The sequence below is a fragment of the Cucurbita pepo genome, chromosome 11 (assembly GCF_057944985.1).
Source record: "Cucurbita pepo subsp. pepo isolate OVF chromosome 11, ASM5794498v1, whole genome shotgun sequence".
In the NCBI taxonomy this organism is placed as follows: Eukaryota; Viridiplantae; Streptophyta; class Magnoliopsida; order Cucurbitales; family Cucurbitaceae; genus Cucurbita; species Cucurbita pepo.
In genome coordinates, this window is record NC_141808.1 from 11,361,628 (window position 1) to 11,382,976 (window position 21,349).

Below are 21,349 nucleotides of genomic sequence, written 5' to 3' on the forward strand. Positions count from 1 at the left end.
GGTTTGCTTCCCATATCTACATTATCTATTAACTCTGCGAGTTCTAATTCATGGATTCTCGATAGTGGAGCTACGGATCATATAGTATCAAAATCTTCTGTTATGACTGAACCAAAGGCTGCCATCATGTCTGCAATAAATTTGCCTAATGGAGAGACAGCACGTGTGTCACATACTGGCAATATTTCTCTTAGCCCTAACCTTCAATTAAACAACGTTTTATGTGTGCCTTCATTCAATTTAAACCTAATGTCGATCAGCAAACTTACCAATAACTTGAAATGTTATGTCACCTTCTATCCTGATTCTTGTGTTATGCAGGACTTGGCTACGGGGAAGATGATTGGCTCGGGTAAACAATTTGGAGGTCTCTATCATATTTCTTCATCTCCAATCAAATCTTCAGCTCATCAAGTATCTCAGTCATCTGATTTGTGGCATTTACGCCTAGGTCATCCTTCCTTTTCTCGTTTTAAATTTCTAGCTGATCAATTGCATCTTAATAATGCGAGTTATTCTCATAATTGTAGTATCTGCCCGTTAGCAAAACAAACTAGGTTGTCTTTCCCAAGAAGTTCAATAACAACCCATTCTGCTTTTGATCTGATACATTGTGATGTTTGGGGACCACATAAAATTCCTACCCATTCTGGTTTGCGTTTTTTTCTCACTATTGTTGATGATTTTACTCGATGTACTTGGGTTTTTTTAATGCAACATAAGTCAGAAGTACATCATTTGTTAATGAACTTTGTTAAATTCGTTCAAACTCAATTTCATACTACTATCAAGATAGTTCGATCAGACAATGGGACTGAGTTCCTATCTTTGCAACCATTCTTTACTTCTTGTGGTATTGAATTTCAGCGCACTTGTGTCTATACTCCACAACAAAATGGAGTCGTAGAACGCAAGCATCGCCATATCCTAAATGTAGCTAGGTCTCTTCTTTTTCAGTCACAGGTTCCACTTAATTTTTGGGGAGAGTGCATTTTAACGGCTGTTTATCTTATAAATAGAACGCCATCACCATTATTATCTAACAAGACACCCTTTGAAGCACTCTACAAACGACCACCTACATTTCATCATCTTAAAGTTTTTGGTTGTAAATGTTATGCAACTATAGTACATCCTAAGCAAAAATTTGAACCTAGGGCAACTCCTTGTGTTTTCGTAGGATATCCTTGTGGTCATAAAGGTTACAAGTTGTATGACATGCAATCTCACAAATTCTTTATCAGCCGTGATGTCAAATTTTGTGAAGATGATTTTCCTTTTTCATCAGCTTCACAAACTTCGACATTAGCTCCTTCGACTCCTGTTGTACCACTTCATGATCCATCCTACTCAAACATCCATCCTCCACCTTCTATTCCTTCACCTCCTACTCCGTCGTCTCCTCCACCTTCTCCAGATTCGCCCACTAATTCCAATCCTATCCCACCTGATACATCAGCTCCACTTCGACGTTCTACTCGTACTAAACAGCCTCCAGCTTGGCATAAGGATTATGAGATGTCTTCTGGAGCCAATCATTTAACCTCTAGCTCAAGTCCCGGCACTGGCACCAGGTATCCCCTTCATCATTACCTTTCATTCTCTCGTTTTTCTCCTACTCAACGTGCTTTTCTAGCTCTTATTACATCCCAGACAGAACCTAAAACCTATGACGAGGCAGTTGGCGACCCGTTATGGCAGCAGGCTATGAATGATGAAATTGCAGCTTTGGAACGTAATCATACATGGTCTCTCGTTCCTCTACCACTTGGTCATAAAGCTATTGGTTGTCGTTGGGTGTACAAAATTAAATACAACTCTGATGGTTCTGTTGAACGTTATAAAGCTCGACTAGTAGCAAAGGGATACACTCAGGTTGAAGGTATTGATTACACAGAAACATTTTCCCCTACAGCGAAACTTACTACACTTCGTTGCTTACTCACTGTTGCTGCTGCTCGAAAATGGTTCACCCATCAGTTGGATGTTCAAAATGCCTTTCTCCATGGTAATCTAGACGAGGAAGTTTATATGTCTTTACCACCAGGTCTTCGCCGACAGGGGGAGAATACAGTATGTCGGCTCCATAAATCTCTTTATGGATTAAAACAGGCTTCTCGCAATTGGTTCTCCATATTTTCTACAACTATACAAAATGCAGGCTACACTCAGTCCAAAGCAGATTACTCTTTGTTTACTAAGAGTAAAGGTACTTCTTTCACTGCAGTTCTAATCTATGTTGATGATATTCTGTTGACAGGCAATGATCTCGAAGAAATTCAATATCTCAAGACTAGTTTACTCCAGAAATTTCTTATCAAAGATTTAGGAAATTTGAAATATTTTCTAGGCATTGAATTTTCTCGATCAAGAAAAGGAATTTTTATGTCTCAAAGGAAGTATGCTCTAGACATCCTTCAAGACACAGGTCTTACAGGAGCACGTCCAGACAAATTTCCTATGGAGCAAAATCTGAAACTTTCTTTAACTGAAGGAGAGAAGTTGAATGATCCAAGTAAATACAGACGGTTGATTGGCAGATTAATATATTTGACCGTCACTAGGCCTGACATAGCTTATTCAGTTCGTATGCTTAGCCAATTTATGCATGAACCAAGAAAACCACATTGGGAGGCAGCTCTTCGAGTTCTGAGGTACATCAAAGGCACTCCTGGTCAAGGACTTCTACTGCCATCTGAAAACAATTTAAGATTACAGGCATATTGCGATTCTGACTGGGGTGGTTGTCGAACTTCCAGACGATCTATTTCTGGGTTCTGCATTTTCCTCGGAAATTCAATTATTTCTTGGAAGTCTAAAAAGCAGACTAATGTGTCCAGATCATCAGCAGAAGCCGAGTATCGAGCTATGGCAAATACTTGTTTAGAGTTAACTTGGTTAAGATACATTCTTCAAGACTTGAATGTTCCACTGTCCGAACCAGCATTATTATATTGTGATAATCAAGCAGCATTACATATAGCAGCCAATCCAGTTTTTCATGAACGTACGAAACACATTGAAATAGATTGTCATATAGTTCGAGAAAAGTTACAAGCTGGAATCATCAAACCGTATTATGTATCGACCAAAATGCAATTGGCAGATGTTTTTACTAAAGCTTTGGGAAGACAACAATTTGACTTTTTGAAGGACAAGTTGGGTGTGATCGACATACACTCTCCAACTTGAGGGGGAGTATTAAGAGGATATTTTGCGGTGATAATTAGTTAGAATATATCTCACATATTTAGGGAGTTGTTAGTATAGATTTGATTAACCGTATATTTTATTTATTTACCAGATTTGGTTAGATATATATTTTTTCTATTTTTAGGTATTAGTTGATAGTTTGTATCCTATTTAAACGTGGTAAACATGAATGAAGATCATACTTTCGATCCCAATTCTATTTCTATTTCTCATTCTTAACAAAAACATAGAGAAATTATACACTATCATTAAAATGTTTCTAATGAATCAACAAAAAAACATAGAGAAATTATACACTATCATTAAAATGTTTCTAATGAATGGAGAAAAAAACGAAAAAAACATAGAGAAGTTATATCTTCATAATGAGAGTGTTTCTAAATTAAAGCAAACTTAAAATCCTAAAACAAACTTAAAATCCATTTTCTTAGAACAAACTTACATTTCCCTCTCCCAGAACAAAATTAAAACAATATGTTTTTAAACAAACTTAAAATCAATGGTGAGTAGTATAACAATTTAAAATCTCAGGTTCATACAACAAACTTAAAATATCTTCTTCAACAAATTTAAAATCTCCCGTTCATAGAACAAACTTAAAATCTCCTATTCATAGAACAACAAACTTAAAAATCTCATGTTCGTAGAATAAACATAAAATCGTGTCTTCATAGAACAAACTTAAAATCTCCTGTTCATAAAACTACAAACTTTTAATGGAGGATGACTAAGGACGGGTTTAGAAAACTGAAATATGTGGGACTGGACCCGGGTCAAGAAACCACCCAAATAGACCCTCCCTCTTTATTCCTTTTTTTTTTTTTTTTTTTTTTTTTTTCTATTTTCTTTTCCTCTTTCATTCTTTTCTCCATAACCATCTGTCTCTCTTTTTTGTCTGTATTCTTGTCCTGTTTCTCTCACGAGTTCTGTGGTTGTCGGATTTTGTTGCCCTTCTTGGTATAGGTCAGAACTCTGGTTGTTTTCTTCATGTTGTTTTCATTTCATATTGTAGCTTGTACAATTAAACTAGCACATCAAAGAGGAGGGATTTTAATTCCAGAACTCAATATTCTTCGAATTGCAAGCATTTCCATCTTTAACATATCTGTTTTATGTTATTTTCATCTTCAAATTGTAGCTTATACAAGTGAAACACTTATATCAAATATTTCGTAATAAATATAGGTGCATAGTAACACCATAATCAACAACAACCCTCACAACACTTTTTACCATGTCAATCCCAAACACATGAGTCTTCCTCTTGTTTACGTGTCATTTTGCTTCCAATAGCTAAATCAAACTTTTTTACCATTTTTAGTTTGTCAGCATTGGCCTTATAATTTTTGCACTACCAGGACAATAGGTAGGAGGAGGGATAAATTCCTTCACAATCCATGGATTGAGACCTCATAAGGGAAGAAACTCGTAACTAACTGCTAGGGCACCTCCTTTATTTATAAACAGGTAAAACTCAAACATTCATTTATTTTAGTTCAGTTTATTAGATGTGCAAATTATAATTATTTCATTATGTTTGGATTATAATAGTTAAGGGTAAAAAAATTAAAAAATTTCTTATTTCATGTTGTCTTCAAATTATAGCCGGTCCAAAACTGAATATTTTCTTGTCTCATGTTGTTCCAGAACTGAATATTCTTCAAAATTGCAATCATTTCCATCTTTAGCAGGTCTATTTCATGTTATTTTCATCCTCAAATTATAGCTTGTACAAATGAAACACTTATATAAAATATTTCACAATAAATAGAGGTGCATAGTCAAGTCATAATAAAAAACAGCTCCTACAACACTTTTCAACATACCAATCCCAAACACACGAGTCTTCCCCTGTGTTATTTTGCTTCCAATAGCTAAATCACAACTTTTTGACCACTTTTAGTTTGTCCAGTAGTGATCTTATATTTTTTTTTTGTGCTTTACAATAAAGACAATATGTAAGAGGAGGGATGAATTCCTTCACATGACTTGTGGCCTCAGAAGGGAAAAAACTCGGTAACTAACTGCCGGGGCACCTTCTTTGTTTATAAACAAGTAAAACTCATACCTTCATTTATTTAAGTTTAGTTTATTAGATGTGCAAATTATAATTAGTTCATTATGTTTGGATTATAATAGTTAATGGTTAAAAAATAATAATTTTCTTGTATCTTGTTGTTTTCATCCTCAAATTATTGCTTGTGCAAGTGAACATGTAGAACAAAGAAGAGAGATGTTAATTCCAAAACTGAATATTCTTCAAATTGCAATCATTTCTATCTTTAGCAGGTCTATTTCATGTTCTTTTCATCTTCAAATTATAGCTTCTACAAGTGAAACACTTAGATCAAATATTTCACAATGAATAGAGGTGCATACTAACACCATGATAAAAACAGCTCCCACAACACTTTTCACCATACCAATCCCAAACACACGAGTCTTCTCCTGTGTCATTTATCTTCCAATAGATAAATCACAACTTTTTGACAACTTTTAGTTTGTCTAGCAGTGGCCTTCAATATTTTGTGTTTTACAATCAGGACAATGTGTAGGAGGAGGGATACATTCCTTCACAATCCATGGCTTGTGGCCTCCGAAGGGAAGAAACTCAATAACTAACTGCCGGGGCACCTCTTTTGTTTATAAAAAGGTAAAACTCAAACATTGATTTATTTGAGTTCAGTTTATTAGATTTGCAAATTATAATTAGTTCATTATGTTTGGATTATAATAGTTAAGGGTGAAAAAAATAAGAATTTTCTTGTTTGAGGTTGTTTTTATCCTCAAATTATTGCTTGTGCAGGTGAACCAGTAGAATAGAGAAGAGGGATGTTAATTTCAGAACTAAATATTCTTCAGATTGCAATCATTTCCATCTTTAACAGGTCTGTTTCATATTCTTTTCATCTTCAAATTGTAGCTTCTACAAGTCAAACACTTAGATAAAATATTTCGCAATAAATAGAGGTGCATAGTAACACCATAATGAAAAAAAAACCCAAAAAACTTTTCACCGTACCAATCCCAAACACACGAGTCTTCCCCTGTTTCATTTATCTTCCAATAGATAAATCACAACTTTTTAAAAACTTTTAGTTTGTTCAGCAGTGGCCTTATATATTTTGTAATTTACAATCCGGACAATGTGTAGGAGGAGGGATAAATTCCTTCACAATCCATGGCTTGTAGCCTCAAAAGGGAAGAAACTCGGTATCTAATTGTCGGGGCACCTCCTTTATTTATAAACAGGTAAAACTCATACATTCATTTATTTGAGTTCAGTTTATTAGATGTACAAATTATAATTGCAATTATTTCCATCTTTTCCAGGTCTGTTTCATGTTCTTTTCATCTTTAAATTGTAGCTTCTACAAGTGAAACACTTAGATCAAATATTTCACAATAAATAGAGGTGCATAGTAACACCATAATAAAAAACAGCTCTCACAACACTGTTCACCATACCAATCCCAAACACACGAGTCTTCCCCTGTGTAACGACCCTAAATTTCCACATACTCAGAGTCGCTACTAACGTCTCATGCTCATCTATAATGCGGAAATATCTCTTACATGAACATAATTGATAATGTAAACTTCAAAAACACGTTTAAAACAACTTCTCTGGAAAACACAGCCATGGTCTTACGTGTTTAAATACAAAATACTCAATTTTAGAGAAAATAATAACAAATAGAAGGTGATTTAAAACAATGGAAATGCAAAACACCCTATTCTAACTTAAAACTAAGAATTTAAATATGAATCTATCCTATGCACGTGCCACAGTCTCTGCTCGCGATGCCGCCGTCCTCCGTACAAGTGCGCCTTGCCTTTACCTGAAAAATGATGTGGCACACGGCCTGAGTATTTCAAAGAATACTCAGTAAGTGGCCCCACTATAGGGGCCATGCAAATGCAAACACATGCAATCATGATTTAGAAACCTATCTCTAATCATCTTAGGGGTGGCCTCCAGTCTCGGACAAATTGGATGTGTAGTACTTCCCTACACACGACTCACACGTGCGAGTGTGAGTCCCCAGGGCGCTCGCACACCCCCTGGACCCTCTGGTCAAGCTAATCTATAGCGACGTCCGGAGGTCAGCGGAACCCCATAGTGTCATGCGCCTCATGAACACCCTCATCTGTGTGCTTTCGCACCTGTGCGCATTCGCGCTCATCATAAGGTGCGCGTCCGCACTCATCATCTCTAGGGGAAGTAGCCCTATGCTTATGAACATACAAAATGCATGAGGTCCCTCTAAATCCATCGTAATGTCTCTTTTGACACAACCCTCTAGTCTCATCTCTTTGTTACTCTAGGTAACACATATCGTGGATATTTATATTAATATCATTTTCATGCTCTTAGGGTTGTGTCCTACGTCGATCTAACGACATGATGCAATATGGCACTCATCATCATCTAGCATGCTCAATATGGAAAACATCATCATATTAAGGTAAAAATCATGCAATCATCATGCTCATCATAATGCCACAACGTGCGTCAAACATATTAAGCGTCACTCAACAAAATATGTATAAACCGGCACATATCATCAAGCATCATACAATTTATTTAGCCTATCCTATAGTAAGGCCACTTACCTGGTTGGCCTTAGCCGAAGATTTCCTAATTTAATTAACGTAAGCCCCCGTTCCTCGAGAGCTGCTCCAAAGGTTTCTAGAGTTCGCTTCATATCGAACTGTTCGTCACCTTTCGTTAGTATTTCACATTTTAATTAATAATCCAATTAACAATGTGAAATACAGCTCTAAACCGGTCTCAGTAAAAATCAAATTCCACGTTTTCATTGTTTCTAAATTATATAGGATAATAAAACTTAAATTAATAATATGTCAATATTATTAATATTTCAAGTGGTTTGTATAATTCAACATTGAATGTTATATCCTATAGATACAAATATAATAATTACTCATATTTTCCATTTTCCTTCCCTCACTTATTTCTCTTCTATGTTATATTTCTCTTTACTGTACTTGCCATATGAATAGTACTTGCAATTTTCAACCCGTTCTAATTTTCTTTTCTTTCCTAAAATTTTCTCTCTTTTGTTTTTTTTTCTTTGAACTCTAATTCTTTGAGTAGTTCAATTCTACCTCCATATCTAATTATTTTAAGTAATTTTACTCGTATATCTCAATAGTTTAATTATGTTTGTCAGTTTAATTCTATTTTTTTTTCTTTGGCTTTACTATATCCAAATCTAATATTCCTCTCTCTCTCCATGTATCTATTCTCCTATCTAAATTGTTTAATTCTATTCCCAGATTTTCTTTGTCTTTACTATTCCCAAATCTTAGTTTTTTTTTAATATGTTTTTGCAGATCTTCCTTTTCATCCTGTTTGCCAAATCTTCATTATTTTTTTTTATTTGAATATGTTTTACAGATCTTCCTTTTCCCTATCTTCCTTCTCATCCGGTTTTCCAAATCTTTTTTTTTTATTTGAATATGTTTTACAGATCTTTCTTTTCCCTATCTTCCTTTTCATCCTGTTTTCCAAATCTTCGTTCTTTTTTTTTGTTTATTTGAATATGTCTTCTAGATTTTTTTTTGTTTATTTGAATATGTCTTCTAGATTTTTTTTTATATTTATTTGAATATATTTTCCAGATCTTTCTTTTCCCTATCTTCCTCTCTTTCTTATCTATCTATTCCTTGACCAATTTTAATGGACTCTACCTAGGATAGATAATTTCTAATTCACATCATTCCGATAATTTTCTAAATTTCTAACTCAGATCTAAATAATTGCTAATATCCTTAGTAGAAAGAAAAGGTAAATTTGACTACTAACCTTTTCAAATGACATCTCTCTTCCTATGCCTGCCATCTCTCCATTATCTGCCTTCCTTCCCGATCTCTCCATTATTGTATAACATCTCTCCATTATCTGCATTTTTTTTTCTCCAGAAAAATATTTTCTTTCTATTTCTGTTTTTTTTTTTTTTTTTTTTTTTCTGAATTATTGATACTAAATGGAGGAGGTATTTTAGGGGATGGACAGAGATTAAAGGAGGTGGTCAGTTTTTTTTTTTCTTTCTTTTCTTTATTTTGTTATTTTTATTTTAACACACACACATATATATACATACTTAAACCTAACGGGGCGTTACATCCCCTGTGTCATTTATCTTCCAATATATAAATCACAACTTTTTGACAACTTTTAGTTTGTCGAGCAGTGGCCATATATATTTTGTGCTTTACAATCACGACAATGTGTAGGAGGAGGGATAAATTCCTTCACAATCCATGGCTTGTGGCCTCAGAAGGGAATAAACTCGGTAACTAATTTCCGGGGCACCTCCTTTGTTTATAAACAGGTAAAACTCAAACGTTGATTTATTTGAGTTCAGTTTATTAGATGTGCAAATTATAATTAGTTCATTATGTTTGTATTATAATAGTTAAGGGTGAAAAAAATAATAATTTTCTTTTTTCACGTTGTTTTCATCCTCAAATTATTGCTTGTGCAAGTGAACTAGTAGAATAAAGAAGAGGGATATTAATTCGATAACTCAATATTCTTCCCATTGCAATCATTTCCATCTTTAGCAGATCTGTTTCATGTTATTTTCATCTTCAAATTGTACCCTCTACAAGTGAAACACTTAGATAAAATATTTCATAATAAATAGAGGTGCATAGTAATACCATGATAAAAAACAGCTCCCACAACACTTTTAACTATACCAATCTCAAACTCAGAGTCTTCCCCTGTGTCATTTATCTTCCAATAGATAAATCACGGCTTTTTGACAACTTTTAGTTTGTCCAGCAGTGGCCTTATATATTTTGTGCTTTACAAACAGGACAATGTGTAGGAGGAGAGATGAATTCCTTCACAATCCATGGCTTGTGGCCTTAAAAGGGAAGAAACTCGGTAAGTAACTGTCGGGGCACGTCCTTTATTTATAAACAGGTAAAACTCAAACATTTATTTATTTTAGTTCAATTTATTAGATGTGCAAAATATAATTAATTTATTATGTTTGGATTATAATAATCAAGGGTAAAAAAATTAATAATTTTCTTGTTTCATGTTGTCTTCAAATTGTAGCTTGTACAAGTGAACAAGTAGAACAAAGAGGAGGGATGTTAAAAATATTTATTTATTATTTATTTTTTAACAAATCATTTATTAAAAAAAATGTTTATGAAACTTATAAAAAACTTAAGATAGTTATATTGTTTCAATAGTGTAAACTTATAAAATAGGCAAAGACTTGCCAAATAGGCATGTTAAATTTATAAAAAAAAAAAATTTACTTACTAATTATGATATTATTTGAGCATGGTAAATTTATGATTTTGATTAATGGAACTAACCTAAACTTATGGTCCAAATGTTTGTGTTGGAGATTTCATATCATTATCTACCATACAGAATAAACAGTGAGAATGACGGTGGGTTTCAAAATTTTGACAATGCTAATAGTATGAGACAAATCCACATCATAGGTTGTTTGAATTCTCAAACATAAATATTGAAATTTGTTAGGGGTTTGAGATCTCTCAATTCATGACATTAAATTTTCTCCATTCGTACCGATATAGATTTACTCGTTGTTCTCTTGATTTAATTTGTAAATACATATATAAGCAATTTATACTTATAATAATATTTTATATATAAAAAAAAAAACTGAGTAATTTTAGCACACTATCAAAATTTCTCCAACTAAAACTTTAACGATGGTTTTAATTTTGTCACAGAAAATATCACTTTTCTACTAATTATCTCTAACGTCTTTAAATTAATATATTTTCTAAAATAAATATATTCTAATCCAAAATAAACTTCAAACAAATGTCTTTAATTTCGTCACAAAAAATGTCTATTTACGGAAGCAATATGAATCTTTTTTTTTTTCTTTGGAAAAAACATAATGCACAATCATTTTCACATAATTGTAATAATGAGCTTACCAGCGGCATGGGCAATGTCTTCGAGTGAATTGGATCATAAAATTAAAATGCATGAGTTTTAGATGTCTGGACCAGTGAATTGGGCCATAAAATTAAAGTTTAAAGCTCATGGCAATACCTGGACAAGTGTATTGGTTTATAAAATTAAAAAATGGACCAATTCGTGGGCTAGCCATTACCATTGTACTCACGTGATCATGAAATTGAGCTTTGAATGTCTGGACCATTTCGTGGGTAGCAATTAATATGATTATTATAAGGCCTCAATCAAAAAGTTTCTATAATTCTTTCCATTATAGTTTATATAAAATTAATATAATAACATAGTATTTAGAAATTGCAATTAAAAAAAGAATTGAAATTATAATACAAAATATTTATAGTTAAAAGAGTATTTTATATATATTTTTAAATCCACGTGTATTTAGAATAAAAAATAAATAGAGTGGTTGTTTTGAGCTGTCTTCACGCCAAGATAATCCCCTCACCTCAAAAGGGGGAGGTCCATAGCATAGTTTTTTTCATAGCAATAAAGTTACATAGTGTCTATTTTTCGTTGATAAAGGGATATTTCTATGGGTTTGCCTTGGTATCGTGTTCATACGGTTGTATTGAATGATCCCGGTCGTTTGCTTTCTGTTCATATAATGCATACAGCTCTAGTTGCTGGTTGGGCCGGTTCAATGGCCCTATACGAATTAGCAGTTTTTGATCCCTCTGATCCTGTTCTTGATCCAATGTGGAGACAAGGTATGTTTGTTATACCCTTCATGACTCGTTTAGGAATAACCAATTCATGGGGGGGGTTGGAGTATCACAGGAGGGACTATAACAAATCCGGGTATTTGGAGTTACGAAGGTGTGGCCGGAGCACATATTGTGTTTTCTGGATTGTGCTTCTTAGCAGCTATCTGGCATTGGGTGTATTGGGATCTAGAAATATTTTGTGATGAACGTACAGGAAAACCTTCTTTGGATTTGCCGAAGATTTTTGGAATTCATTTATTTCTCTCAGGGTTGGGTTGCTTTGGTTTTGGTGCATTTCATGTAACTTGATTGTATGGTCGGGGAATATGGGTATCCGATCCTTATGGGTTATAATGAATTTGGCTGCCTTGATGCCAGAACCTATTCGTTGGGTTCTACTCTTTATTTGTCATTTGATTTAACCTATTTTTGTACCATAGATTTGTTTTAGTACTATGTTATCCAACGGGATTAATTTGGTATTCATGCTAGCTACGTGTGTTAAGTAGCGCCAGGCTAAATATAGTAAATTTTGTATTCATGCTATGTGTGAGATCTATGATTAATTATTTGGTTATTTTTGAGCTTATAATTCTTTTTTGATCTATGATTAATCTCATGTTCGTAAAACAAAATTAAAATCGTCGGTTCGTAAAGCAATAAATTTAAACAACCCTATTCGTACAATAAACTTAAAATCGCTCGTTCGTAAAACAACAAACTAGATGCAATGAGTGCCTACAAGTAGGCTGCTTACCGAGTACTTTTTTTCTCACTACATTTTAGATTTCTTTTTCAGGTCTTCGCTAATTGTCGCTCGAGGTGAGGGAGTGTTTGAGAGCTGCATTGTCACTTGAGAGTCATTTATGAGTGTTAACCCGGTTTGTGTACTTTGGGTCTTTTATATTTCGTTCGAAACAGTATCTTGAACCCTTTCTCCGATCGTTACAGGGTACACTGACTCAGATTTTCAGATCGATGTAGATTCGAGGAAATCGACATCAGGATCTGTCTTCACTCTGAACGGTGGAGCAATAATATGGGGAAGCATAAAGCAAGGTTGCATTGTTGATTCCACCATGGAGGCTGAGTATGTTGATTCCACCATGGAGGTTGAGTATGTTGTTGCTTGTAAAGCAGCGAAAGAATCTGTATGGCTTAGGAAGTTCTTAACTGGTTTGGAAATCGTTCCAAATATGCATCTTTCCGTCACTCTTTATTGTGATAACAGTGGAGCAGTTGAAAATTCAAAAGAACCAAGAAGCCATAAGCGAGGAAAACATATTGAGCGCAAATATCATCTCATAAAGGAGATTGTGCAACGAGGAGATGTGATCGTCACACAGATAGCTTCAGAGCACAACATTGCTGATTCATTTACAAAGCCCCTCACGACTAAAGTGTTTGAAGAGCACCTAGTGAGTCTATGACTATGAGTATTGTAATCCAGGGCAAGTGGGAAAAAAAAGCATGAGTATGTGATGCCCTAGTTTATTGTATTTATGTCTTTCTCTCTACTCAATGTTATAAAATCTCACTGGAGTTTTAGTCCAAGTAGGAGTTTGTTGGGTTTTATGATAGTTTGTAAACAAAAACATATTCTATTTTCAATAAAGTTATTATTATTGTTTATTTACTAAAGGTTGTTATTGAATAAAGTGAATTTTACGATTATTAATCTAAATCCAATAAACTAAGAACACTCTGACTATAGTATGATTACTTGAACTATAGGTAGATTCATAAAAGTGGATCAAGTTCAAGTATATAGTCAAAATGATTTATAGTACAGGGATAAGGCTGAGTACCTTATCCTCGGGACACTATGGATGCATCCCACTTTTGTATATGACATAAACAATGTGATCACTAAATTGTACATGTGGAAACATGTGAGTGGGGGCGTCCTATGCAATGAGTATTGCATAAGTTCGGACCATGAAGAAAATCACTCTCACTTTATAATGTCGTTTACTGTTGAGACTGATTTTCTTTTCATTCGATGACCTAGGTAACTCGATTTTAATCCTAAACTAACCATGAACTCCTGTTTATTCGGAATTATCCTTAGATTTGCATGAGCGAGAGTGGCTCGAGTTCACCGACTCAATAGGCCTCCTATTTCAGGGGTAAGATTGGGTGAATGGCTGGGGACGTGGGGTGCAAGATGGAATTCACTCCTACCCACTTTTAAGGATAGAAGAGAGGTAGTTCCCTTAAGCACTAACTCTAGGTCTTGAATAAGGGGCCCCACCCTCTCATTGGCCTGAGAGGGATTCGTTTTACTGGTTGAACCACAAACCAATTGTTCATTAGAGGATCAGTGAGACATAAGGAACAAGAAGTAACTTTAGGGGTAAAACGGTAAATTGACCCAGCTCTAGTTACAAACAACCTGTGAAAGATCGACTTACTAATCATGGTTATATCAAATGGACAGAAATATATCTATAGTGAGGGGAGTGCAACTACTAGGCTATAGTGGAGTTTCCTAGTAGTTAACGAATGTTGGTTAACAAGGTTAATAAGTTTAACCGGTTAATCTTGGATCGTTGGAGCCCATGATCTATAGGTCCATTAGGTCCCTTTGCTAGCTCATATCGGACTAAACCATAGAACAATGTGACGAGTGAGTTCGAAGTGTTCGAATTCAAAATAGGGAATATGCGCTACATATATACGATATATTTAAATGCATTTTTGTTTTATTTACAAATTAAACAAAAAGAGAGAATCTGAAATATTTGAATAAGATTTAAATATTTTAATCCGATATGTGTCAAAATTGATTGGGATTGACATTTGAATTAATATTAAATATTATCTAAATATTTTAATTAATCATTCAATATTACTTTAATTTGAAATTAATTGTTGAATTAAAATGAAGCAAGTCAAAATGTTACTTCATTTAATGGGAAAATCCATATTTGAGTTAGTGGAATTTTGAGGTGTCAAAATTTGGTTTAACTAAACTTGCATGCTTGCCAAATAAACCCCACAATTTTGAGTGGAATTTTGAGTGTCAAAATTTGGTGATCTCAAATTTTCATGAACATGCAAACATGACTCTATAAATAGAGTGATCAAGGTACATGGAAGGTCTTCCTTGGAAAAACCTTGAGAAAAACCTCTCACAAACTCTCTCTTCATATATACTAAATCTAGTCACTCACCGAATTCTACAATCCCGTTCTAAGGCCGGAGAATAGTGGAGAAGACACTAGTGGTGGTTCGAAATCGGTTCGTGAGGAAAAAAGAATTTGAACTACAAAAGGTTAGTACTCAATGATCTTGAGTTTTAATACTTATTAACATGCTAGCTATTTACTATAATTGATGTTCTAAGAGTGCCTAGGATCCAAATTTCTTCCGCATGTGTTATATTAAAACCATCACTCCAAACCCCAACTCAAATGTAAACCGAACAGTTCGGGATGCATATGACAAATGGACAAAGGCAAATGACAAAGCCCAAGTGTACACTTTCGCTAGCATATCTGATGTTTTGGCTAAGAAACACAATGTTATGGGTACTACTAAAGAGATTATGGAATCATTGAAAGGGATGTTTGGACAACCATCCTTCTCCCTTAGACATGACGCCATAAAATACGTTTACAATTGCCATATAAAAGAAGGAACCTCAGTTAGAGGACATGTCCTGGACATGATGGTCCATTTCAATGTGGCAGAAGTAAATGGAGCTGTCATTGATGAGAAGAGTCAAGTCAGTTTTATCATGGAGTCTCTTCCCAAGAGCTTCTTCCAGTTCTGCACAAATGCGATGATGAACAAGATAGAATATAACTAGACTGCTCTTCAGAATGAGCTACAGACTTATCAGTCCCTCTTAACGAACAAGGGACAAATAGGAGAAACAAATGTTACTTTCTCTAAGAAATTACTACGAGGATTGTCCTCCAAAAATAAGTCTGGTCCTTCAACTTCTAAAAATGTTTTGTTAAAGAAGGAGGGTAAAGGGAAGAAAAGATTCCTACTGACTACAAACACAAGGTTCAAAAAGAAGATAAAGGAAAATGTTTCCATTGCAACGAAAACGGGCACTGGAAGAGAAACTTCCCAAAATACCTTGCAGAGAAGAAAGCCGAAAAGGCACAACAAGGTAAATATGATTTACTAGTTGTAGAAATATGTTTAGTAGAGTATGATTACTCAACCTAGATACTGGATTCAGGGGCCACTAATAATATTTGTTCTTTATTCCAAGAAACTATTTCCTAGAGAATGCTTGCAAAAGGTAAGATAACACTCAGGGTTGGAACATAAAATATTGTCTCAGCAAGATCAGTAGAAAATTTAAAGTGGTTTTTTGGAGATAGATTCATTATATTAAATAATGTACTTTTTGTTCCTAGAATAAAAAGAAATCTAATATCTATCTCTTGTTTATTAGAACAATTATATAAAGTATCTTTTGAAATCAATGAAGTGTTCATTTGCAAAAGAGGTATTCATATTTGTTCTGCAAAACTAGAAAACAACTTATATATGTTAAAACCGAGCGAAACAAAAGCTATTTTAAACCGTGATATTTAAAACCGTTGAAACTTAAAATAAACGACAAAAAATTTCTCTTAATTCATTTTTATATGAGATATGTTAAACGAATATTTAGAATTCTTCTGTGAAAAGAAATCTATGAGAATGCATCTACACATGTTATTATAAGATTTATTATTAAAGATCAAAAGCCAAAGGTTTGCTAAAAAGAGTAAAAAGTTCATTTTTGAAATGAATTTAACCTATAGATTTTTTAATACAAGGTTTGATAACCTATGACTTTAAATAAATTGTAATGAGCGTGTGAAAACAAGAAAGTTATTAATTAGTGGATTTTCTCAAATTTTATGTTGATGACACATTACTCACTATGATGATGTAATCTGTCCATCTAACATAAATAGACTCCCTAACCAATTCCAAATAAATGATTTGGGATAATAACCAATTCCAAATAAATGATTTGGGATAATTCTGTATCTCCTAAAAATAAAGATTTAAGGATAAACATTAATATTGTTTCATGTATATTATATTGACAAAAAATTGTTGTCAAAATATTTGATGCAAGACTTCAAAGAATGATAATGATCATTGAAATATGAAGTCGGAGGAATAGTATCATAAGTAACCTCAAATGTTGAGAGTATGATTAATTATCTTTCCTGAGTGGGAGACAATTAACGCGTATATGAGAATTAACATTAAATATACAGTTAATTATATTAGTTAAACTAATGGTATGATCATTAAGTGAAAAATTAAATTTTTCTTATAGTATTGATGGATATGAGAATTTTTTTATTTTGTGTATGCAGTGAAAGATTTGATCTTTAAGTGATACACTAGTTACATAAACTTAGAGAAATTTATGTTAAGATCAATTCTACCATAGATTGTGAAGTATGGTATACAAGCGGGATATTTTTTGCTTTTAAAGCAACAAAATGACTTGTATGACTATAATAATTTCTTAAACCTATGAAAGGTGTTTCAGATGTGATTTAGTTTGTCACTTTCATTCTGATGATAGTGATACAAAGACTAATATTAAGGAAATTATAAAAGATCAATCTATAAAAAAAAAAATGATATTGAGAGAGAAAACATCGTGGTAGTGACCAAGATGACTTTTAATGATAATTATTTTGATTTATATAAAATGACTCTCTCGGCTAAAGGGTTTGAGGGTCATCTAGAATGTCTAGGATTACGAGACATGTCTCATCTTCTCTAGGGCAAGTGGGAGAACATGTTGGGTATAGAGTATGTCGTAGGACACATGTCTCACCAGCTTTAGTGCAAGTGGGAGATTGTTGGATTTATGCCCTAAAGTCTCGTAATTAATTATTTAGTTTTTTTTAACAATAATTTATATTATTTTATTTGTGATTTAATTGTTATCCATTATATGAAAATCCAAGGTTATTAATATAATCTTGAACAGTATGTAGTTGACATACAAGAGGATCGTGTTCAAATAATAACCTAAAGAGTCTATGGTATATGGATAAGGTTAGGTGCCTTATCCTAGTAATACTATTGATATGGTCCACTTTGTAATCGTTACAAATGATTTGATCCAAATCATTATGTGGAGACATGTAAGTGGGAGTATCCTATACAATGAGTTTGTATGAGACTTGATCAAGAAATATTTAATCTCTCTTTATAAATCTGTTAATTGAGAAGATTAATATTTCACATGATGATCATATGCGACTCGATCTTAATCTTGAGTGAGTTATGAACTCCTGCTGTGAGGGCTTGTCCTTTTAATTTACATGGGTGAGAAGGACTCTTTTAGAAGATTCAATATGCCTACTATTTTGGGGACTTACCAAATAGGGAGTTGGGAACATAATATCATGGGATGAAATTCACTTCTTTCCATATAAGGAAAGTAGATGAGTTGTTCTCTTAAGTACTGATTTCGGGACTTGAACAATGGGCCCCACCCTCTCATTGGTTCGAGAGGGACTTGGTTTATGATTGGATCGAGAGGGACTTGGTTTATGATTGGATCATAGACAAATTGTTTATTAGAGAATCAGTGGTACTTAAGGTGAAAGATGTAATTACAGGGGTAAAACGGACTTTTAACCCAGCTGTAATTATGAACAACTCTGAAAGATCGAGTTGCTTGTAATGATTATACCCATGGACATAACTTGTCCTACAATGCATAAGAGTGAAACTGTAGGTCTATAGTGGAGTGACCTATAGTTAATGAATGAAAATTGATTAATTAAAGAGTTTAATTAATTACTTTTGTATAAATGAGCTGTAGGTCCATAAGGTCCCCTTGCTAGCTCACAGTAACGCTAAAATGTTCAATTTATTTGAAAGAAAATTTGAAAGGTTAAATTAATATTTAATAAATAGAGAAAATATATTTAATTTGAAGTGTTGAAATTAATATTTAATATATTAGATATGTTAAATATAAATGGAGAAAAACCTATTAAGTTGTAGGGTTCAAATTAATATTTAATGTATTAGAAATATTAAAAATGAAAAATATATTTATTATATTTGATACAATTAAATATTAAATCAATTAATGTATTTTGATACATTAAATAAAAATATATTTGAAATTTGAATGAGATTTAAATTAATTAAATATATATTAGGATATCTTATAATATCTAAATATGATTATATAAGGTATAATATCCTAATATATTAAATATGCAAATATATTATTTGGCAAATATTCTCCGAGAGTCCCTATAAATAGGACCCTCGGGTTGAGCCGAAGACACATCGATCTCTCCCACTCTCTCTGGAGAATGAAATTACATCTCCAGAGAATTCTCGAAACTCTTTCTCCAATCCCTTTGGGATTTTCTTTCAAGAGGCTCCCACAAGCCTTGACCTTGTGTTTGAGTCGTAGTAAGGAAGATCTTGTGCAATGTTTAAGAACTTCTGCATGGTTGGAATACTTCGAGGAGTCTTGCAAGCTAGGGTTTCTACAAGGGTAGAGTTCTTACTCTTCTATTTATTACATTGTTTTAATTCTTAATAAAAATCAAAACGGTTCCCAATGCTTCCGCTACGTGGATGAAGGGTTCATTCCCTTTAATAGAGCCAAAGAACCTTAGAACTCGTGCATACAGATCTCTGTGGTCCAATGAATGTCAAAGCACGAGGAGGGTATGAATATTTCATCAGTTTTATTGATGATTATTCAAGATATGGCTATATTTACCTAATGCATCACAAGTCCGAAGCTCTTGAAAAGTTCAGAGAGTATAAGACTAAGGTTGAGAATCTATTAGGAAAAACTATTAAAACACTTTGATCAGATCGAGGTGGAAAGTATATAGACTTAAGATTCCAGGTCTACATTAAGCATTGGCTAACGACTCAATACCAAATAAAAGATTTGGGAGAGACTCAGTTTGTTCTTGGAATCCAAATTGTTCGAAATCGCAAGAATTAAACACTAGCATTGTCTCAGGCATCGTATATCAAAAAAATGTTGGTTTGATATAAGATGCAGGACTCTAGGAAAGGATTATTACCTTTCAGGCATGAAGTTCATTTGTCGAAGGAACAAAGTCCTAAGACACCTCAAGCATTGAGGATATGAGACATATTCCCTATGTATCAGCAGTCGGTAGTTTGATGTATGCCACGTTGTGTACTTGACCCGACATATGCTATGCTGTGGGAATTGTCAGCAGATATCAGTCCAATCCGAAACATGCCCATTGGACTGCCGTTAAAAATATCCTCCAGTATCTTAGGAGAACGAGGGACTACATGCTAATGTACGACGCAAGGGATCTAATCCTTACAGGATACACTGACTCAGATTTTCAGACCGATATCGATTCGAGGAAATCGACATCGGGATCTATTTTCACTCTGAATAAATGAGCAATAATATGGAGAAGCATAAAGCAAGGTTGCATTGCTGATTCCACCATGGAAGCTGAGTATGTTGCTGCTTGTGAAGCAACGAAAGAATCAGTATGACTTAGGAAGTTCTTAATTGATTTGGAAGTCGTTCCAAATATGCATCTGCAACTCTTTATTGTGATAATAGTGGAGCAATTGCAAATTCTAAAGAACCAAGAAGCCATAAGCGAGGAAAACATATTGAGCGCAAATATCATCTCATAAGGGAGATTGTGCAACGAGGAGATGTGATCATCACACAGACAGCTTCTGAGCACAACATTGCTGATCCATTTACAAAGCCCCTCACGGCTAAAGTGTTTGAAGAACACCTAGTGAGTCTAGGACTATGAGTTATGTAATCTAGAGCAAGTGGGAGAAAATGCATGGGTATGTGATGCCCTAATTCATTGTATTTATGTTTTCTCTCTACTCAACTTTATAAAACCCCACTAGAGTTTTAGTTCAAGTGGGAGTTTATGTCCTAAAACTCATAGTTTGTAAACAAAAACATATTCTGTTTTCAATAAAATTATTATTGAATAAAGTGAATGTTACGATCATTAATATAAATTCAATAAACTAAGAACACTCTAGCTGTAGTATGATTACTTGAACTATATGTAGAGACATAAGAGCGGATCAAGTTCAAGTATAAAGTCAAAATTATCTATAGTACAGGGATAAGGCTGAGTACCTTATTCTGGGGACACTATGAATGCGACCCACTTTTGTATTGTTGAACACAACTCACTATGGGAAACACTCGCACTCTTTATTAACACCGATCGAGAAGAGAATACAAGACACTCTGTAGAATACTACTGCTTTTTATTGTTTTTGGATTTCTTTGATGAATAACCTAGGTAGGGTGGAGGGGTATTTATACTATAGCCTACGCAATCTAGACCTAACAAATCTAAATCTAGACCTAACAAATCTGAATCTTTTTCCTAAAATATCTAGATCTCTTTCTCTTAAAATCTCG